This window comes from Ornithorhynchus anatinus, chromosome X5 (assembly GCF_004115215.2).
Source record: "Ornithorhynchus anatinus isolate Pmale09 chromosome X5, mOrnAna1.pri.v4, whole genome shotgun sequence".
Taxonomy (NCBI): domain Eukaryota; kingdom Metazoa; phylum Chordata; class Mammalia; order Monotremata; family Ornithorhynchidae; genus Ornithorhynchus; species Ornithorhynchus anatinus.
The window spans coordinates 56,997,738-57,021,027 of NC_041753.1; the positions used below are offsets into that span (position 1 = coordinate 56,997,738).

The following is a 23,290-nucleotide window of genomic DNA, read 5'->3' on the forward strand; positions in this document are numbered from 1 at the left end:
AGCCCAAAGGAGTCCTGCTGCTCAGGATATGTTCGGGGTTGGAATGAGGTTCTCGTGCTTTTAAACCTCTTGCATCTCTTGGGAGCGACATAAAAAATTATAATTGTGGTACTTGTTAAGCCCTTACTATGTGCCTGTAAACTCTTTTTAGGCAAGGATCGCGTCAACCAACTCTGTCGTGTTGTACTTTCCCAAGCACTTAGTATGGTGCTCCGCCCACAGTAAGGGCTCAATAAATATCATTGATTGATTATGTGTCTAGAACTGTCCTAAACGTTGGGGTAGATACAAGATAATCAGGTTGGACACAATCCCTGTCCCACATGGGGCTCACTGTCCAAGTAGGAGGGAGAACAGGTACTGAATCCCTATTTTATGCATTCATTCAATTGTATTTATTGAGTGCTTACTGTGTGCAGAGCACTGTACTAAGCACTTGAATAATTATGGTATTTGTTAAGTGCTTACTATGTGCCAAACACTATTCAAAGCACTGGGGTAGATACAAGGTAATCAGGTTGTCCCATGTGGGGCTCACAGTCTTAATCTTCATTTTACAGATGAGGTAACTGCGACACAGAGAAGTTAAGTAACTTGCCCAAAGTCACACTGCTGACAAGTGGCAGAGCCGAAATTAGAACCCACATCCTCTGACTGCCAAGCCTGTGCTCTTTCCACTAAACCAAGCTGCTTCTAAGAAAACTGAGGCAAAGAGAAACCAAGTGACTTGCTCAAGGTTACACAGCAGGCAAATGATGGAGCTCGGATTAGAACCCGGCTCCTTTGACTCCCAGGTTCATGTTCTGTTCACTAGGCCATGAATCACTAAACAAACATGAGTGCTGGGATGGCATTTAGGATAGCATGACAGAAGATGGGGGAATCCATCAGCGAGTGAATTCTGGAGGTGACATTGTAAGATGATTTTGAAGGAGAGGAATGACGTGATTTGGCAAAGCTACACGAGGAAGGTGGCTCTAGGCTGAGGAAAAGGTGTGAACAGGCATTGGAGATGGGAGAGTGAAGAATGATGGGCAGTTAGGAGGCTAGCTTGGGAAGAGCGAAGACCATATACTGGGGTTGGTGGGAGAAAAGAAAAGAGCAGATACAGAGAGAGAAGAAGGAATCGTCTGATAAAGAGCCCAACAGAACTTCTCAATCTGCACTAGAGGCTGATGGATGGATTAATCTCCAAGATAGAAGAGTCATAGATGTTGGTTATTAATGAAAACAGGGCTCTTCTCAAAAGCTAAATTTCTTTATCGACAATTAAAAACACAATGAACAAACATTTTGTTGAAAAGAGCAAGTGGGCATGTAAAACCTACTTTCTATCTCATAAAACCCCGCTCTCTTTCTTTACAATACTGCTTTTGAAAGAATGGATAAATATTAAGATATCTACATTGTTCCCTTGATAAACCAGTCCAATTTTAATGGGCACAGAGAAAGCACACACTGAAGGAAACACACTGAAACTCTATATGCACCTGTAGCTGTTTTAGCAATGTGCAGTTTTAGAAAAAAAAACCCAATTGACCAGAGGACCCACAATCTAACATATTCACATGCCAAGCAAAACTGAAACATCCAATTCCCCTGTTCTATTAAGAATTATGGTATTTATTAAGCACTTACTATGTGCCAAACACTGTAGGAAGTTCTGGGGTAGATAGTCCCTGTCCCACAGGAAGCTCACAGTCTTAGTAGGAGGGAGAACAGGCATTGAATCCCCATTTTACAGATGAGGAAACTGAGGCACAGAGAAATTAGGTGACTTGCCCAAGGTCACACAGCAAGCAACTGGCAGAGCAGGGATTAGAACCCAAGTCTGTCTCCCCCGATTAGACTGTAAGCCCATCAATGGGCAGGGATTGTCTCTATCTGTTGCCAAACTGTACATTCCAAGTGCTTAGTACAGTGCTCTGCACATAGTAAGCGCTCAATAAATACTATTGAATGAAGTCCTCCGACTCATGGGCCTGTGCTCTTCCCACTAGGCCCTCTCTATAGTCTCTCTTTCCCTTCTCTCTCTACTCTCCCTCCTTACTGAAACACATCATTGCATTTATGAAAACTCACCACAGTCTGTTTAAAACAGCTGGTTTTCTACCTCTCTAGAATTAACCCATTATCTATGGCCATTTATTGATTCAAAAAATCATGGGTTTTCACACATGCACACCCCAGGAGGCAGTGAAGATAGAAGTAAGAGTCAAGCCACCATATCATTAGAGGAGAAACCTTTTTAAAAGTGCAGTTTGGGGGAGTTGGGGGGGGATGAGGTTTTGTACTTAATAAATCCATTCCCTATATTTGAATGCATGCAATTCAAGTAATTCACTTACCACCAGAAATTTGAGAATATAGTTTGGCTCCTGGCACAAGTAACATTAATCTTCTGGTAACAGACCTATTTGTTTCAGAGACTTAGTAAAGAAGCACGTCAATTCAGAATCCTGCCTAGAATGAACTACAAGGACTACATTAACTGTTGTGGTATTTGTGAAGCACTTACTACGTGTCAAAAACTGGTCTAAACGCTGGGGTAGATACAAGTTAATCAGGACAGACACAGTCCCTGACCCACATGAGACTCACAGTCAAAGTAGGAGAGAGAGCAGGTATTTAATCCCCATTTTACAGATTAGGAAATGGAGGCACAAAGAAGTTAAGTGACTTGCCCAAGGCCACAGAGCAGGAAAGAGGAACTGGGTTCTAATCCTGCCCAACTTGTCTGCCTTGGGCAAGTCATTTAACTTCTCTATGCCTCAGTTACCTCATCTGTAAAATGGGGACTAAATCCGTGAGCTCCATGTGATATGGTCAGTGACTGGCACATAGTAAGTGCTTAACAAATATCATTAATAATAATAATGTTGGTATTTGTTAAGCGCTTACTATGTGCAGAGCACTGTTCTAAGTGCTGGGGTAGATACAGGGTAATTAGGTTGTCCCACATGAAGATCACAGTCTTCATCCCCATTTTACAGATGAGGGAACTGAGGCACAGAGAAGTTAACTGACTTGCCCACAGTCACACAGCTGACAAGTGGCAGAGCCAGGATTCGAACCCATGACCTCTGACTCCCAAGCTGAGGCTCTTGCCACTGAGCCACGCTGCTTCGCTTACTATATGCCAAGCACTATTCTAAGCGCTGGTGTAGATACAAGGTAATCAGGTTCTCCCACATGGGGCTCACAGTCTTAATCCCCATTTTACAGATGAGGTAACTGAGGCACAGAGAAGTTAACTGACTTGCCCAAAGTCACACAACTGACAAGCGGCAGAGCCACGATTAGAACCCATGACCTCTGAGTCCCAAGCCCGTGCTCTTTCCACTGAGTCAAGTGGTAGAGTTGGGATTAGAACACAGGTCCTCTGACTCTTAAACCTGTGTCCTTTACAACAGGCCATGTTGCTTCCCCATGGAATTAGGGTGTACCTCATAGTTATGATTTGCATGGAGGGGAGGGGGGGATGGAATTGGGTCTTTAAAGTTTCAAATGTTCCTATGTGGCTATTTGGAGCAGTGGCAGTGTGGCTTTCCCCAGTTTCTGAGGGGACAATTAATGTCTCTGAAGCCTCTCCAAGGGATCAGGACTGAAGCTATTCCAGATTGATGAAATTTTATCGATAAAACTGAAACAATCAGACGTGATCTCCCTAAAATCTTCCTGCTCCTCTCCAGTCCCTCCCTCTTCCTGCCCCTTCTTCGACTCTCCCATCTTGCCCGGCAATATCTCAAGAGGAGATAGATCTCCCGTCTCCTCTCAACATCCACCTTCTCCACCTACGCCTCTGACCCCATCTTTATGCATTTTATCAAAACACTCGCCCCTTCCCTTCTCTCCCCTGTCTGCCATCTTCAACTGCAAACTCTCCAATGGCTTTTTCCCCACTGCTTTCAAAGATGCTCATATAGTGGTAATAATAATATTTATTAAATGTTTACTGTGTGCTAAGCACTGTGAGAAAATACACAGGTGGGAATTAAACACGATCCCTGTCCCTTGTGGGGCTCACAATCTAAAAATCCCGAGAAAACCCTCCCTTGAACCCAAAACTCCTTCCAGTTATCGTGTCATCTCCCTCTTCTGTCCCTCTCAAAATGTGAGTTGTCTACACCCGCTACCTCCATTTCCTTTCCTCCAATTCTCTCCCTGACTCCCTCCAATATGGTTTCCACTCACTTCATTCCATGGAAACTGCCTTAAAGTCACAAATGATTGCCTTCTTGTCAAGTCCTACAGCCTCTACAGAAACCCAATCCTCTTTGACCTCTCAGCTGTCTTCAACACTGAAGATCATCTCCTTCTCCTTGAAACATTATCTAACCTTGGCTTCACTGACACTGTCCATTCCTGGTTCTCCTCCTATCTCTCTGACTGCTTCTTCTCAGTTTCTTTTGCAGGCTCCTCCTCTTCCTCCCACCCCCTAACTGTAGGAGTCCCCTTCTATTCTCCATCTACACCCACTCCCTCAGATAACTTATTCACCCCCATGGCTTCTCAAATCTACCTCTGCAGCCCTGACCTCTCTCTTCTGCAGTCATATTTCCTCCTGCCTTCAAGACAGATCTACCTGGATGTCCTGCTGACACCTTAAACAAAACATGTCTAAAACAGCATTCCTCACCTTCCCATCCAAACCCTGTCCTCCCCGTGTTTTTCATCATTGTAAACACCACCACTATCCTCCCTGTCTCACAAGTCCATCATCTTGGCATTATCCTCAATTCATCTCTCTCATTTCAACCCACATATTCAATCTGTCACCAAATCCTCCCTACTCCAGTCCATAATTCACACTGCTGCCCAGATCCTTTTTCTTAAAAAAAAAAAAAAAATCAGTCCATGTTTCCCCACTCCTCAAGACCCTCCAATGGTTGCCTGTCCACATCCACATCAAACTCTTTACCACTGACTTCTTTAATGCACTCAATCAGCTCACCCCCTCCTACCTTACCTTGCTGATCTCCTACTACAATTCTGCCTGCACACTTGGCTTCTCTAACACCAACTTACTCACTGTACCTCATACTCACCTAACTCATCACTGCCCCCTTGCCCATGTCCTCTCCCTCTGGCCTGGAACTGCCTTATACAACTGACCATCACTCTCCCCACATTCAAAACCTTATTAAAATCATATCTCCTCCAAGAGGTCTTCCCTGATTAGGCCCTCTTTTTCCCCACTCCCTCTCCCTTCTCTGTTGCCTATGCATGTAGATCTATACCTCTTAAACACTTGATATTCACCCCACCCTCAGCCCCACACCACTCGCATACATATCCATACTTTATTTAGTAATATCAGTATCTGTCTACCCCTCTGGAATGTAAGCTCCTTGTGGACAGGGAACCTGTCTACCAACTCTATTATATTGTACTCTTCCAAGTGCTTAATACAATGTAAGATTAAAATTGTTGTAGTTTGCTTTTATCATTTGTTTTTACTATTATTTTACTCTTGGCATAGATTCTGAGGGGCTCAATGAAATGTTTCGAATGACATCATCATGTTACCCTGCGTGGGCAGCATAATGCACACATTGTCACATATGTCAAGGCAGCCACTCTAAGAAGGGGTGGCAATTTTTTTCTGCCTCAGAATGACCACATGTCTGGAGCCAGACTTTGTGTTCGGGAGTTAGTTTTAGATGCCCATGGTGGGTACACAAGTGGGAAATGTCAAGGCTTAATTACCATACTTACTCACATAATTGCCTCACTTTTTGCAATCCCACAAAAGTGGAGTGGCTATTACTCGGGGAGTTTAACAATAAGCGGAGTTAGAGAGAAAAAAAGGAGGAAAGGAGGGAAAAGCAAAAGAAAGGTAAGAGGTCACTCCCAACTGTTGCATACAACAAGCTTGTTGTGGGAAGGGAACATGTCTACCCACTTTGTTACACTGTACTCTCCCAAGCATTTAGTATAGTGCTCAGTAAATACTATTGATTGATGGATTAACAGGCACTTGATGAATTAGTACCCCCACCAACCTCCCCATGCTTCCTACCCCAGAATTCACGTTTCAGTCATAAATCTCTCTGCAGCTTTTGCAACTCTGACATTTCTCTTATTCCTACCTCAGCATATGCTTGCACATTCTAAAGCAGAAGTTCTCACGGCACGAGACTGTAACGTGACATTAGTGAATTCTGACCCTTCTTTCTACCCTGGAGGATGCCACTATCACTGCTTACAAAAATAATCTTCTATTTCCTCCTCAACAATTTGGGGTGGGGAGGGCGGGTGCACGCAGTGCAGGTAATTATGTGAATAAATATAGTAAATCTTTTTGAGTCACATTCTACTCAGAGTGCTAAGGAACACAAACATCTACCACCTTTAGAATTACCTTAATGGGTCCATTTTAAGCCCAGTTTTGCACTTTAAGTCTTCGTTCTTCTCAATTTTTTAATCATTTGAATGCATTTAATTTTGCTTACCCTTTTCTTAGGGAAGGGTTGATGTGGATTTTATAGGCATTTTAGGTCTCCTGAACCAAGGTAAAGTGTTCTTTGAACTCATCCATTCCTGAAAAAAGCACACTTGAAAACTCATCCATTCCTGAAAAAAGCACACTTGAAAAAGAACACTCTCATTCAAAAATATCATTTCAGTTTCTGTCTTCTGGTCTGTTGTCTCCTCCTACTGGAGTCAGCAGCAAAATCATATTTCTAAGGGCCTCGCATACTGCCCTTGATCCACCCACACACCAGTCCCATTAATTTGAGTTCTGCCCCAGAACTGAGGACAGTCTATGACCTCCTAAGATTGCAGTATCACCTTTATTTCTATAGTAACAAATAAGCTGTTACCAAACCAGGATTCTGGCTTTACTGCAGGATTTAGCAGTAGCTGCCCAGGTTCCAAAACCAAAGGCTCTCTCATTCCAAACACAAATATCGAAAGAACACAAGAGGAAAGAGAAAGCAGAGACTGAATAGCCAAGTGAACTATCCTCTGATTAAATTTTTTCCTTCTCCGAGTTTGATTAATTATGGAAATTGTTTTAAAGAAATGATCTTCCTACGAATTGTTGGAAGCAACAAAATCCCATTTCGGTCTTTTGGATGATGGGGTCTTTATCTGGAAAGATAATCAAAAGGGGCAAGGCATCTTGGCACTGAAAATCTATTTCCTTGTAAAAATTTTATGCCAGGCCAAGCTGCATCTATTTGGGCAGCAGGGGAAAAAATGCTCCTAGAGAGCACGAACCAGAGTGTTGGGTGGAGGGCATTTCTGCTGGTGAGCTCTGGGGTGAGAAGTGTTCAGGTGAGCAATCATTCCAAGTCCTAGAGGAGGAATTTGCTCTCAGGCAAGGTTTCGCTTGTTCTGTTTTTAATGGCAATTAAGTACTTACTATGTTGCAGGCACTGTACTAAGCACTGGGGTAGATACAAGCTAATCAGGTTGGACACTGTCCCTATCCCATGTGGAGCTCACAGTCTTAATCCCCATTTTACTGATGAGGGAACTGAAGCTCATCGAAGTGGAGTGACTTGCCCAAGGTCACACAGCAGATAAGTGGTGGAGCTAGGATTAGAACTCTGGTCCTTCTGACTCCCATGCCCGTGCTCTATCTACTAGGCCAGGCTGCTTCTCTTCCATTTCTTATGAGGGAGCGGGGAACTCAGGGTAGAGAGTAAGGGAGAAGATTGCTGAGGGATGATTTCAGGATAGGGTAGCTTCTTTTTCCTGGACAAACCAAGTTTGGTATGGCTTCTCACGCATGTGACCCAGTAAGTTCTGCCCTCACCTCGACCCTTTCCCCTAGTACTTGCCCACCCTATGCTCCCCAGTGGCCCATCTAAACCTTCTTCTCCTCACAGCTCCCATGCACACCCCTGTAATAATGATGATTATAATCATTATAATAATAATAAATAATATGTATCAAGCACTATTCTGAGTGTTGGGGTAGATACAAGTTAATCAGGATGGACACAGTCCCTGTCCCACTACAGGCTCACAGCCTATGGAGGAGGAAGAACAGTTTACGGATGAAAACAATGAGGCATAAGAAATTAAGTAACATGCCAAAAGTCACACAGCAGGCAAGCGGCAGAGCTGGGATTAGAACCCAGAGGCTCTACTCCCAGGCCTGTACTCTTTCCCCTAGACCACACTGCTCCTGTACTCCAAACTCTGCCTTTCCCAACCCTTGCTGTGATGGGGGGTGGGGGGAGGAGGGACTCTTACCATTTGCCCCCCCCCCCCCCCCACCAAATCAGCCGGCACACATTTCTGGAACTGCCCTGTGTGACTTCCTTTTAAAATCTGTCTTGCCTCTGCCTCCCCCTTCCCTGTTTTACAGCCCATGCTTTTCAAGCCCACCACAGGCATGGGGATAGGACGAGACTGAACAGTGATAGACGGAGGGTGGCAGCAGTCTTCTTCCAGACCTTCTCCCCTGCCTGTTCTGGTCCAATCAGGGGGAGCCTATGAGGCAGAGAAGGAGAAGAGGATGACAAAATTAATTGAAAAAGCAGAAAAGGCTGTGCCAGATGTTGCCAGTTATGGGCCTGGAGCCAGTGAAAAAGGTAGGTGGGGGAAGTGCAGGAATGGGGGGCAGGGGCACCACCAGGGAGCTGTGGAGAAAGAGAATCGGAAAGAACCATGGGAGGGCAAGAAGGGCAAAGATGGGGCGTGGATGCCAGGGAAGGATTCTGCACTAAACTAGCTCTGTCTAGAAATATAAGAGTCTCCATACTGTCACATACCCATAAGGACGTCCCTTCCTCAAGCAGTGGGCAGAGGGGAGGGATGGGTGCCTGCTAAATAGTGCCAAGAGAAACCAAATTACAGAATCTCTTTTTAAATATCTGTTGAGGGGTCCACCTCTGGGTTTCGGTGCTCTCCTGTTCCCCTTCAATCAATCACCCAATCAATCACGTTTACTGAGCATTTACAGTGTGTAGAGTACATTAAACTAAGCGTTTGGGAGAGTACAATAGAACAGAGTTGGTAGACACGTTCCCTGCCCACAGTGAGCTTACAGTCTAGAGGGGGAGAAAGAGATTCATACAAGTAAATGAAGGATATGTACATAAGTGCTGTGGAGCTGAGGGACGGGTGAAGAAAGGGAGCAAATCCAACATGAGATTGCCAAGGGTGATGCAGAAGAGAATGGGAGAAGAGGAAATGAGGGCTTAGACAGGGAAGACCTCTTGGAGGAGCTGTGCCTTCAGTAAGGCTTTGAAGGTGGGGTGAGTGATTATATTTATACTCTTTATATTACCTTGATATTTATATTATATATATCATTTCAATCCTTCCTGATGCCTGTTGCCAGTTACCCCAGCTCAAATATTTGTAGATTGCATGCCCTCTGTGTGCTCTAATCATCATTCTTGTACCTCTCTCCAGCACTCAATTCAATGCTTGGCACACAATAGGCACTCAATACTTGTCACTGAAGGAATGAATGAGAAGCACTGTGTCCTAGTGGATAGAGCACAGTCCTGGGAGTCAGAAGGACCTGGATTCTAATCCCGGCTCTTCCACTTGTCTGCTGTGTGACCCTGGGCAAGTCATGTCACTTCTCTTTGCCTCACTTACCTCATCTGTACAATGGCGATTAAGTCTGTGAACCCTAGGTAGGACAGGGACTGTGACTAGATTAATTTGTATCTACCCCACTGTTTAGTACAGTACCTGGCACGTAGTAAGAGCTCAACAAATAGCATTAAAAACTTTGTAAAATTAAATAGCAAAAGTAATTATGATGAAAAATGTGCTTGGTGATAAGAGCAGAAGATGTAAAGTGGCGAATGAAACAGTGAGCAATTGGAGGCTTCTTGGGTATGGCAACACACACAATACTGTACCTAAGATAATGAGAGTCAGTTACAAGTCAGTGACTTGATTAACACTATGCGCTCAATATGAGCCCAAGAATGTACCGGGAAAAAAAACGTTAATTTGGGACAGGGCTGGGATACCACATCAATAAATCTGGGCCAACATTTCAGGCTGTTCTGCTGTTTGAACAAATTAATCAAGTCATAGAATTTATTGATATTCCAAGAACGTATTGAATATATCAATCAATCAATGGTATTGAGGGTTTACTATATGCAGAGCACTGCACTAAGCAATTGGGAGAGTACAATACAATGGAGATGGTAGAGATGTTCCTTTCCCATAACGAGCTTACAGTCTAGAGGGGGAGACAGACAGTAATATAAATAATTTATAGTATATAAAGATATATATATATGTAAGTGCTGCGGGGTTGGGAGTGGGGTGATATCAAATGTCATAAACAAAGATAAAATAGATATATCACCTATAATTATATCTATATGATATGCACATATATAATAATCATCATCATGGTAGAGTGGATACTGCACAGGCCTGGGAGTCAGAAGGTTTTGGGTTCTAATCCCGGCTCCACCACTTGTCTGCTGTGTGACCTTGAGCAAGTCACTTAACTCCTCTGTGCTTCAGTTACTTCATCTGTAAAATGGGGATTGGGACTGTGCGCCCCATGTGGGACAGGGACTGTGTCCAACCCGATTTGCTTGGATCCACACCAGCGCTTAGTACAGTGCCTGGCACAAAATAAGTGCTTAACAAATACCACAATTATTATTATTATAAAGGATGAATAAGTGAATGGGTCTAGTAGAGGAACTGAAATACACCAAGCAAGGCCAATTATGTAACAACTGAAGTGATTACACATTCACCATTTAAACATCTTCAAGTTCAGAAGACTTAAGGCAAAACCAGAAACAACAGGAGGCACTGCAAACAACAAACTATCAACACAACGGGGAACAGTCTTTGTGTGTGCATCAGCCTTTTGGTTGCTCCCTATCTGCAGGGTTAAATTCAATCTCCGGGACATCGCCATTTTAGAATACGAAGGACAATGATTCACTTATTTAGAGAAAGAGAGAAGATAGCTTAATCTGAGAAATACAAATAAAACATAATACTGGAACCAAGTCCAGCTCATAACTTCTCTTCCCCCACAGAACAGAAGTAGCCCAAGCAGTAGTAGTACAATTTTCCTCACACGTTTCTGTCAAGAGACTCATCCTGGGGTCCAAAAATAACTTGTCTGCAGAACTCATTAATTGGCTTCTCTGCTGTGACAAACTTAAAAAGTGTCATTTTAGGACAATTTAGATATGAAAATCTCCTTCTAAATTACATATTTAGACAACAATAGCTATCGTACATTTATCTTGTAGCACCAACAATCCAGAGCTGGATTTTCTCCTCCTCTTCTGAGTGCTCAAGAAGTACCTCTGATTGACTGATAGATCATTATGACAGCATCATTCACATTTCACAGAGAAGCGGTGTGGCCCAGGGGATAAAGCACAGGCCTGGGAGTCAGAAGGACCTGGATTCTAATTCCAGCTCTATCACTTGTCTGCTACGTGAGGTTGGGCAAATCACTTCACTTTTCTCTGCCTTGGTTACCTCATCTACAAAACAAGGATTAAGACTTTGAGCCCCATGTGGGCCAAGGGACTGTGTCCAATCTGATTAGCTCGTATCTACCACAGCACTTAGTACAGTGCCTGGCACATAGTAAGCGCTTAACAAAGACCATAAAAAAAATTTAAAGTTAACCAACCTCAAAGGTCTCACCTGGGGAAAACCCAAAATCTGGAGTCTTGAGGATTGACTTTACAGGCCCCCAAAAGGACAAATCCCTCTTGACAAAAAACAAAAGCTTTCTCCATGGATTCTGAGATCTCTGAGAAGGAAATGGACACTGGAAACTGCACACTGGAAAGATGTAATGACCACCAGAAAAGTGATTTTCATAGCAACTTCTTTTCTGGCTGGGAAAATCATGAGGGCTAGATTAAAGGGTTCCAGAGAGAACAGACACAAATGGAGAAAATCTCATTTTAGCATTTCCAGGCTATTAGGTATTTTGGTCTTTTTCAAAGTTTGAATTAAAGGCCATCTCCTTTGCAGTTCATTTTGCTTCCATGCAAAACCTCTCTGATAGGGCCAGAAAAAAGCATGATTTAAGAAAATCCCATTTAAATAACTATTTTCCTGAAGCTTTGAGCTAAGGTTTCTCTATAATTGGATCCCATCTGATCCAATCTACATAAGCTTTCACAACTAATACTGAAGATTTCTTTAGAAAGGAAGTGGCTCAACAGAGAGATATTATAGTCCTCTGAAGGTTTTTCTACTCTCTCAATTCTCTGGTGGAGCGCCTTCAAGTACCTATGAGTGCTATTTCCATATTTCAGATCTACCAATCCGGAACTGACTGTAGCAGTGATAGCATGCATTAACAGAACATCTTCATACTATAAATCTCAAAGCACTTTTTATACATTTTTCTTCTCAACATCCCTACAAGTTAACAATAGCATGGCCGTTATTATTCTTATTTTGCAGGTACAATGAAGGTTGCAGTCTCTAGACTGTAAGCTTGTTACGGGCAGGGAATGTGTCTGATAATTCTGTTGCCCTATACTTTCCCAAGCGCTTAGTACAGTGCTCTGGACACAGTAGGCGCTCAAATACCAGCGTGGCTCAGTGGAAAGAGCACGGGCTTTGGAGTCAGAGGTCATGGGTTCGAATCCCTGCTCTGCCACTTGTCAGCTGTGTGACTGTGGGCAAGTCACTTAACTTCTCGGTGCCTCAGTTACCTCATCTGTAAAATGGGGATTAAGACTGTGAGCCCCACGTGGGACAACCTGATTCCCCTGTGTCTACCCTAGCGCTTAGAACAGTGCTCTGCACATAGTAAGCGCTTAACAAATACCAACATTATTATTATTATTAAATACCATTGATTGACTGATTGTGATTTTTTTCAAGGTCACAGGGAAAATCAGTGTATGATTCCGAGCTCATTATGGGCAGGGAATGTGACTACCAACTCTGTTGTATTGCATTCTCCCAAGTGCTTACAACAGTGTTCTGTGCTCAGAAAGGGTTTGAAAATACCCCTGATTTACTGATGTGATGTCCTTTTCCCATAAAAATAGATAGTGACAAATATAGGGATGGATTTGACTCCTTCCCCACCACATCCAGCACAAGCTGACCAGAAGACATATTTCGCATGTTGCTACATTTGTGCTGTTATCAAGGATTTAATTCACTTTTTGGGAAGCACTGGGGCCTTGGAAAGAAAACGGGTCTGGGAGTCAGAGGACCTGGATTCAAATCTTACCTCGGTCATTTGCTTGCTGTGTGACCATGGTCAAATCACTTAAATTCTCTGTGTCTCAGTTTCCTCAACAGTGAAATGGGGATTCAATAACTGTCCTCCCTCCTACTTGAAGTGTGAGCTCCATGGGGGACAGGGACTATGTCCAACCTGATTAACTTGTATCTACCCCAGCGCTTAGACCAGTGTTTGACACACTGTAAGTGCTGACCAAATACTATGACTATTATAATTATTTTGGGAAGTAGCATGGTCTAGTGAAAAGCAGCACGGGCCTGGGAGTCAGGAGACTTGGGTCCTAATCCAGGCTCTGCCAGTGGCCTGCTGTGTGACCTTGGACAAGTCATACTTTCATTCATTCAGTCATTTTTACTGAAAGCTTACTGTGTACAGAGCACTGTATTAAGTGCTTGGAAAGTACAATTCAGCAATAAAGTCACAATAATAATAATAGTGGTATTTGTAAGTGCTTACCATTTGTCAAGCACCATTCTAAGCGCTAGGGTAGATACAAGCTAATCAGGTTGGACACAATCCCTATCCCCCATGGGGCTCACAGTCTTAATCCCCATTTTACAGATGAGATAACTGAGGCACAGAGAAGTTAAGTGACTAAGCTCATTGTGGGCAGGGACTGTGTCTATTTACTGTTGCACTGCACTCTCCCAAGAGTTTACTACAGTGCTCTGCACACAGTAAGTGCTCAATAAATGACTGAATGAGTTGAATGAACATAAGTAGCGCTTAACAAATACCACAATAACAATGATGATAAGTAAACTCCCAAAACCTGACTCTCCATAGCACGGAGACACAAGTGATGTCTTTCCTTTTATCATTTGAGGCTTTTCCCCCCCATTTTTTCTACTTCTTTAGAAGTAAAAGACATGGACTCTAATGCAACCTAATGCCAGCCTAGTACTTAATGCACACACTGCTTAGGAAATATTTTTGTTCATAATAATGGTGCAGGGGAATGCATCTCGACTGGCCAGGGATGGGAGGCCTATTCATAGAAACTAAAAGGGAAAGCCATTTAAAAACAAATGGGCTCTTCAGGGCAATTTCTCCAACAATGTGATGACCTTAGCTGACAATCTTTAAAGTACAGTGGAGGACCGGATGATTGTATGTTTTTTGCTTCTGAGCAATGTAGTTCAGTATAGAGAATTTCCTTTCTCCTGTAAAGATAACAACAGACCCTTCTGATTTCAAGAGCTCTGAATAGAGATGCACTAGAAAAGGTTTGGGCTCCTTTTTCCTTCCAGGCTTTTAATATAGAGAGCTCAATGTTTATAGCCCTCTCTCTGTGGCAGTGGGAAGTCGACGTTCTTTTTTTCCAGTCATGACTCATTTCACCACAGTTAATCTAGAAGTGTAGCAAAACTGAGGCTACACTACACTGGGGTTCTTATTTCAATAATCCATCCTTAATAATCCATCCTTAATAATCCATTCAATAAACCATCCTTATTCACTGGATCATCTACTTGCTTTCTGAGCCACTGCTTACATTTGTCTAATGTTCTCTCCTTCGGTGACTTCTTTCCTTTCTTTTACCATTGAAAGACTAACTTTCTTTCAATTTAAATGGATTTTTTTTTAATGACAAGGTAAACAGCATCATCGTCACTGTACTTACTTATACCTAGTTCTAATCCCGGCTCTGCCACCTGTCTGCTGTGGGACCTTGAGTAAGTCATTTCTGTGTGTCTCAGTTCCCTCATAAGCAAAATGGGGATTAAGACTGTGAGCTGTGGGTCGGGGAGTGTGTCCAACCTGATTAGCTTGTATCTACCCAAGCGCTTAGTATAGTGCCTGGCATGTAGTAAGTGCTTAACAAATTCCATGAAAAAAAACACCCTTCACCACTGCAATGGGCACAACAGTGTTAAATGTCATTCCTGAACCCTGTGTGCTCATACTTATCTCCTGTGCTACTTGCCCACAACAGTGTCACATCGGTGGGCTGCCATGAGAGTGAGAAGCGGCGTGGCCTGGTGGAAAGGGTAGAGGACCGGGATTAGGAGATCTGGGTTTTAATGCCAGTTCCTCTACTTGCCTGCTGTGTGACCTGGAGCAAATCACTTAACTTTCCTGGGCCTCCACTTCCTCATTTGTAAAGTGAAGAGAAAATGCCTGTTCTCCCTCCCCCCTTAGACTGCACGGCCCACGAGGGACAGGAACTATGCCGGATCTGATTATCTTGTATCCGTCCCCAACCCGTGCACAGTATCTGGCACGTAGTAGGTGTTTAACAAAATCCATATTTATCACTATTATCAATGTCACTGCTATGCTCGGGTTGTGAATCTGCCACCCATCCAGCACCTCTGGGGTGGCCCTCGGTGCTCTGTCCACAACACACTACTCTGAAGCCATGTTAATGGTTCTCAAACTGCCAGAGCCCTGTGAAGGATCGGATCCAGCCAAAGGTTTGGCAGAAGTTGGATGGGTGTGGGGCGAGTTGGGGAGGGGGAGGATTGTGGAGGGGAATGGACGGTTCTTGGAAACGGATCCAGTCCCCCGTAGGATCTTCCAAATCAGGAACCAGTCTGGCTTGGGGCCAATTGCCCTGGGGGCGCTTACCACTTGGGGCAGTTCCCGCGAGGCTGTCGGGAATCCTGGATTCCTTTAGCAGTCCCCAGGATAACGGAAGAACCCCACACCACCACTGGGAAGCAGCTTGGCCTAGTGGGTAGAGCACGGGCCTGGGAGTCAGAGGACCAGGGTTCTAATGCTGGCTCTGCTGCATGTCTACTGTGTGACCTCGGACAAGTCACTTTGCTTCTCTGTGCCTCAGTTCCCTCATCTGCAAAATGGGGATTCAATACCTGTTCTCCCTCCTACTTAGACTGTGAACTCCATGTGGGACCTGATTATCTTGTATCTACCCAAGGCTTAGTACAGTGCCTGGCACATAGAAAGCGCTTAACAAATACCATAATTATTACTGGGTTTGGGGGGTTCTCACTGGGCACATGGAAGTGCAGTGCTCCCGGGAACTGGTGACTGTGCAATTGAAACTGTGTGCACCTACATCAATGGGAAAGTCAGATGGAGAGGGGGCTGCCTCCTCCCTCATTAATATTAGCAATTTCACATTTTGAATTTCCCATTTTCTACAGCTTGGAATTTGATTTATTACCCAATAAATAGCAGGGCTAGATTTTAGATTTCTATACCATTTTTTTTTCAGATAGATATCTTGAAGATATTTGACTCTGTTTCACACAGGAAGAAACATTGAGGTCTTTTTTTAAACACGTCTCAATGGCGGAGATCATTGTTAATACACCACCTACTGTGGCTGAAGACACACACAAAACCCAGTTTAAGTGCACTTAATTGAGCTATAATGCAACCCCGTGGAGCCTAACTGCTTAACATCGATAATTTGAACAACAAAATATATTAATTAATATAATCTGTTTACTTTTTTACCTTTTGGTTGCAAAGTTTCACAATCAATAATTCTTCCTGATTTGTTTCAGCAAGTATTAACAAGCTATGGCATTTCACAAGATGCCTGAGTGACCTTTTCTCCTGGTACTGAAATCTTAATTACTCTGCATTATGATGCTTCTAAGGAAAGGAAGGAAAGGAAGCCTTTGAAAGGGTCTATGAGATCTATTGAAAAGCAAAATTCCTGGTGACTAAGAATGGCAAATCGGAGCCATTTTACCTTGCCTCTCCATTCCCTAAGAAAGAAACATCCTTATCTCTATTTTCCCTTTGCACGTCCCCTTCCAGTCTAGAGGGTGAAACAGATTATTAAAATAAATAATAGAAGGGAGAAATGGCAGAGCGCAAAGGTATGCATGCAAGTTGTGTGGGGCAGATCTGTACCCACATGTTTAAGATCTGAGTATATATGCAATGCAGAGGGGAGAGACGGTAGGGGAAATGAGGGCTTAGTCAGAAAAGCAGCATGACCTAGTGGAAAGAGCCCAGGCCTAGAAGTCAGAGGACCTGAGTTCTAATCCCAGGTCCACCACCTGTCTATGTGACCTTGGGCAAGTCACTATACTTCTCCATTCCTGTTACCTAATCTGTAAAATGGGGATTAAATCCTCTTCCTTCCAACTTGGACTGTGAGCCCTATGTGGGACAGGAACTGTGTGCAATCTGATTACCTAGTATTTACCCCGGAGCTTAGAATAGTGCTTGACAAATATTAAGTGCTTAACGAATACCATAGAAAAAGAGGGGGGAAAAAAAAGGCCTCTGGGAGGACATGTGGTTTAAGGAGGACTTTGGAGGTGGAGAGAGTGGTGGTCTGTTGGATATGAAGGGGGAAGGCTCAATAAATATGATTGAATGAAAGGAGTTACAGGTCCAGTGGAGTACAGGGCGAGGTTGGTGGCAGGATAGAGGAGATCGAGGTGTTGGCATTAGAGGAGCCAAGTGCCTGGGTTGGGTTGCCTTTGGAAATCAGCAGTGTAAGGTAGGAGGGAGAGAGCCCATTGAGTGCCTTAAAGCTGGTGGTAAAGGGTTTCTGCTGGATGTGGAGGTGGATGGGAACCCCCTGGGGGTTTTTGAAGATTGGGGAGATATCAACTGAATGTTCTTTTTAGAAAAAGGATCTGGGGAGCAGTGTGAAGTATAGACTGGAGACAGGAGAGACAGGAGGCACGGAAGTCAGCAAGGAGGCTGTCCCTTGCTGATTTTTGTGGACCATCATGTGCTAGGTTAGTTACAGGCCTTACATTATTCTAGCCAGCTGTGTACTCCCTAGCCAGCAATATGATCGAATCACACCTTCCTGGCTTGTGGATGCAAAGGTTAAATGGGATGGAATTAAAATGTCATACTGAGGTCTAGACAAATTATACCTATTGCTTCTCTCTTGCCTATGCAGAATGTCATTTTCATCATCACTGAAATGAAATGGGTTTGGCCTGATTACTCTTCTCAAAGCTGTGTTGGCTGCTTCCTAATTTCGTGCTCTCCTAACTGGTTGCAAAGTGATCGATAGATGATTTGTTCTAGTGTCTTCCCAAGTATCGATGCAAAGCTAACTAACCTGTAATTACCCAGTCCATCTTTTAGCCCTTTATAAAGCTCTTTTCCGGTCCTCAGGGCCTTCTTCTGTCTTCCAGTTCACAAAAAATAATGGCTATTGGCTAAGTAAGCCAATCTGCCAATTCCGTAAGTACCCTAGGACATATAGGTCATGAAGCCCTACTGACTTGAATTCCTGATTTTTCTTTGATGTCCTATTTTTCCCTATTCTAGTTTGGCTTCCCCTTTCCATCTTCAGTAGACTTTGTTTCCTGCCAGCTGCATTCTCCCTTCTGGCTTTAACCTTTTCAATCTTGTCCCAGTAAATTGTACCATTTATCTATACAATTATTTAGTGATCGGGTCAAATTTTGACTTTATGAAGTTTTCCCATTACACTTAAGATCTCTGTAGAGCACTGGGCTCACCCAATTTAGTATTCTCTTTAACCTTCTTGACCATTTGGTATGCTGGTAGAGTTTATCTCAGAGTCTGAAGAACCATCTTTGTGAAGAACAGCCAGCCGGCCTGTTCTATTAATAATAATAATAATAATAATGTTGGTATTTGTTAAGTGCTTACTATGTGCAGAGCACTGTTCTAAGTGCTGGGGTAGATACAGGGTAATCAGGTTGTCCCACATGAGGCTCACAATATTCATCCCCGTTTTACAGATGAGGGAACTGAGGCACAGAGAAGTGGGACAGGGATGGTCTCTGATCTCATTAAGTTACATATATCCTGGCACCTTAACACAGTGCTTGGCACACTGTAAGCTCTTAATATCATCATCATTACTTCTCTGCCTTTCCGACTTTCCTGTCAGCAGATTCGTCCCATTAGTCCTCTAAGCCTCCTCAAATTTGCTTTCCTGAAGTTCATTTTCTTTCTCTCGCCTCCCCCAGGACCTTGAATTTGATCATCCTGTGATCAAACTACAGTTTTCATCCACTTTTAAATTCCCAACTGCTTCCTCCCCGTTGATAAGTATCAAATCAATGGGGGCATTGGCCTTAATGGATTCCTCTAGAGTTTGCACAAAGAGATAGTCCCCAGTGCAATCACAAAAATCTGCTTGATGATCTGTGGCACACTTCCAACAGATACCTGGTTAGCTGAAACCCTCCATTACCACCCACGTTTAATCCACTATCCCTTTGGTAAATTGGCCAAAGAGGAGCTCATCCATCTTTGATTCCCAGTTTCTCGGTCAATTATCATCTCCTACCATGTTGTCATTATTATTCTTTTCATTTGAACTTAGATGTGTTTTTATCTGTTGACCTTGTATTTCCTGGGCTGTAGAGCAAGTTTTGACTCTCTTGATGTTAAAGGCAATACCACAATCCCCCCTCACCCCACCCCCCTGAGCCTTCTGAATGCTTCTAATCTGACTCTCCACTCATGATGGATGCTGTCCACCAGCTTGTCCGTTATTTCAGTTATGTTCTAACTATAATTTGACGTTCTGAGTTTCAGAGCCTTCTATTTATTGCCCTTGCTCTTTGAATTTGTGAACAAATATTTTAGGTACAGCATGATGATACTGATAGAGAAAGCATCCTTCAGGTGTAGCATATAAGCACACATTTTGGGATCCTCGAAGTGATAGCAATACAGTCCCAAATAATACCTTTGAATGACTAAAAAAAGTGGCAAGGAAGGGAGAGGACATTTTTCTTCCAGCTAAACTTCTTTCCCTGTGAGTATAAGGTCCCAGAGGCAACCAAGAAACTATGGCCCTTGCTTTTAATAAACAACTCTGGGTGTGTAATAGGGCACTTTTGACCAAAGGGTCTTGCCATCATCCAGTAGCTAAACTGAGCTTTTCTCTGTGGACGCTAGGTAAAGTCAGGGACAGCAGATTATATTGTAGGAACAGATGAACAGAACTGATGAGAAGCAGCGTGGCTCAGTGGAAAGAGCACGGGCTTGGGAGTCAGAGGTCATGAGTTCAAATCCTGGCTCTACCACTTGTCAGCTGTGTGACTGTAGGCAAGTCACTTAACTTCTCTGTGCCTCAGTTACCTAGTTACCTAGTTACAGTTAGAACAGTGCTCGGCACATAGTAAGCACTTAACAAATACCAACATTATTATGAACACTGGCCCAAGATGATGACCTTAGGAAAAGAAGGATTAAAGAGGACAATACCAGATGTGGAAAAAGAGCCATCAAATGAACTAGAGATTCAGGGGCAGCGCGGCCTAGCGGAAAGAGCATGGGCCTCCGAATCAGAGGACCTGGGTTCTAAACTCGGCTCTTCCAGCTGCCTTCTGTGTGAACTTGGGCAAGTCACTTAACTTCAGTGTGCTTCAGTTTCCTCATCTGTAAAAATGGGAATTCGATGTCTGTTCTCCCTCTTACTTAGACTGTGAGCCCCACGTGGGACAGGGATGGCAGCTGACCTGATTAACTTGTATCAACCCAAGTGTTTGGAACAGTGCTTGACACACAGTAAGGGCTTATCAAAAATGACAAAAATAATAATATAACAATAATCACAGTAATGATAATCAAAGGGTTAGTTTGGAAAGACCTATCAGAAAGAGAAACAGTTGGGCTGCTCAGCAAAAGTAATAAATGTTTTTGGGCCAGACCGCTGAGAAAAGGGAAGTGTCCTGTATAATCGAAGGCCTAGACCCAAGAGGACTAGCATGCAAACCTAGACTCAAGACCACTCAGAGGACAATGACACAACTACAGAACTAGAAATAGTGCCATCTCTCAGACAGTTGCTGTGACAACAGAGCCAGGATCAGGGGCAATCAATTAATTAGACAATGGTATTCACTGAATTTTGATTGTGTGCAGAGAATCGTACTTAGTGCTTGGAAGACAATACAACACAATGTGCGCAATTTGCTCCTCTAACACCAACCTACTCACTGTACCTCGATCTCATCTATCTCACTGCTAACCTCTCGCCCACATCCTGCCTCTGGCCTAGAATGCCTTCCCTCTTTGTATCTGACAGACAATAATTCTCCCCCGCCTTCAAAACCTTATTAAAAGCACATCTCCTTCAAGAGGCCTCCCCCGACTAAGCCCTCATTTCCTCTTCTCCCACTCCCTTCTGCACCGCTCTTGAACTTGGATTTGCATCCTTTATTCACCCCACCCTCAGCCTCACAGCACTTAAGAACACATCTGTAATGTATTTAATAATAATGCATATTAATGAATAATAATAGTATTTATTATATTTATGCCTGTATCCCCTTCTAGACTATAAGCTCCGTGTGAGCAGGGAATGTGCCTCCCAACTCCATTATACTGTAGTCTCCCAAGCGCTTAGAACAGTGCTCTGCACAGAGTAAGAGTTCAATAATACCACTGATTGTTTCTAGAGACATTAATATAAATGATTACATACATAATAATGGTATTTGGTAAGCACTTACTATGTGCCAGGCACTGTTCTAAGCACTGGGGTAGATACAAGGTAATCAGGTTATCCCACTTGGGGCTCACAAGTGGGACAACCATTTTATAGATGAGGTAACTGAGGCACAGAGAATTGAACTGACTTGCCCAAAGTCACACAGCTGACAAGTGGCAAAGCCGGGATTAGAGCCCATGACCTCTGACTCCCAAGCCCGTGCTTTTTCCACTAAGCCACGCTGCTGTAGCCCCAAGTGCTGTGGGGCTGAGGGTGGGGTGAATAACAAGTGCTTAACGGCACTGATGAGAGGGGCTGCAATCAATTACTCAATCAATCAAGGAGCCAGTGAAACCCGGGGAGGGTTTGAGCCACAGATTAGGAGGAAATCAATCAGTCAACTGAATTTGCACCTTTATTCACTCCACCCTCAGCTCCACAGCACTTATGTACATATCCATAATGTATCTATATTAATGTCTACATCCCCCTCTAGAATCAATCAACTGTATTTACTGAGTGCAGAGCACTGTACTGAGTGCTTGGAAGAGTACAATCTAACAGAGGTGGTAGACACCTTCTCTGCCCACAACGAGTTAACAGTCTAGAGAGAAATCCAAGGTAGTGGACCTGGTCCTTCTAGTCAAGTGGGTGAAGGTACAAGGGTGACAGGGGAGTGGAAGAATGTTCAAACCCTACAGAGAGCATTGAATCTTCATACTTCTCCAGATGCATTCATCTCTCTGACCTGGTCAAATACATTTTGTAGCACCAACAATATCGATGTGTTTCCAGGGCAAATATATCCTGAAAAAAACAGAACATTTCAAGAAACATACTAGCATCCAAAGTTTCAGCTCACCTCTGAATTCGCTGCACACTTGTCTTCTTGTATATCACAGCTGTTTAATTGTTTAGCATGATAATGGTAAATTTACATTAAAGATGAGCCACTAAATGAACTAATTCATTCAGGAACCAAGGGTGTCACCATCCCAAAAGACAGAAAATCTGAAACAAGAAGCAACAGGATTGTTTGTTCAATAACAGGGCTTGAAAACTGAGTGCACTGAAAATAAGAAAATCTCAAGTACTTCTCCTATTGCCCTCTAGATTGTAAGCTCATTGTGGGCAGGGAATGTGTCTGTTTATTGTTACAGTGTATTCTTCAAAGTATTTAGTACAGCGCTTGGCACACAATAAGCACGCAGTAAATATGACTGACTGACAATTCCCTTCTCCCGCCCCAATAGTTTTCTTTGACTAATTGCATTAATAACTCTATATAGACTGGAAATGTAGACTTCGAAGAGCCGGGACCACGTCTAATTGATATAGTGGTCTGGAGGAAAATGCATGGGACTGGGGGTTGGGAGACCCAGATGCTAGTTCCAGGTCCTGCTCTTGACCTGCCAAGTGACCGTGGGCAGTGCTAAAGTTTCCTCATCTATAAAATGGGCATAAGATACCTATTCTCCCAACCTCTTAGACTATATGTGGGGGCGGGGGGAGGAGGGGGAGAATAGCCATATGACCTAGTGGAAAGAGCAAAGCACTGGGAGTCAGAAGACCTGGGTGCTAATTCTGGCTCCACCGCATATCTGCTGGGTGACCTTAGACAAGTCACTTAACTTCTCCGGGGCCTCAATTTCTTCATCTGCAAAATAGGATTACATACCCCTTCACCCTCTCACTTGGACTTCGATCCCTATGAGGGACAGGGACTG

General features: G+C 43.5%; 1 protein-coding gene across 9 annotated transcripts in view; it reads right to left on the bottom strand.

The window, feature by feature from the left end:
• Positions 1-23,290, bottom strand: part of APBA1 (amyloid beta precursor protein binding family A member 1) — a 180,450-nt gene that overhangs the window by 70,113 nt on the left and 87,047 nt on the right. For 8 of the 9 annotated variants that reach the window (XM_029055285.1, XM_029055289.2, XM_029055293.2 and 5 more), the window contains one exon: positions 22,426-22,574. The gene's annotated coding sequence lies outside the window, so the exon portion shown is untranslated. Of the gene's footprint in view, positions 1-6,455; positions 6,519-22,425; positions 22,575-23,290 lie in introns of those variants that run through there. The other variant, XM_039910790.1, reaches the window with a different exon arrangement.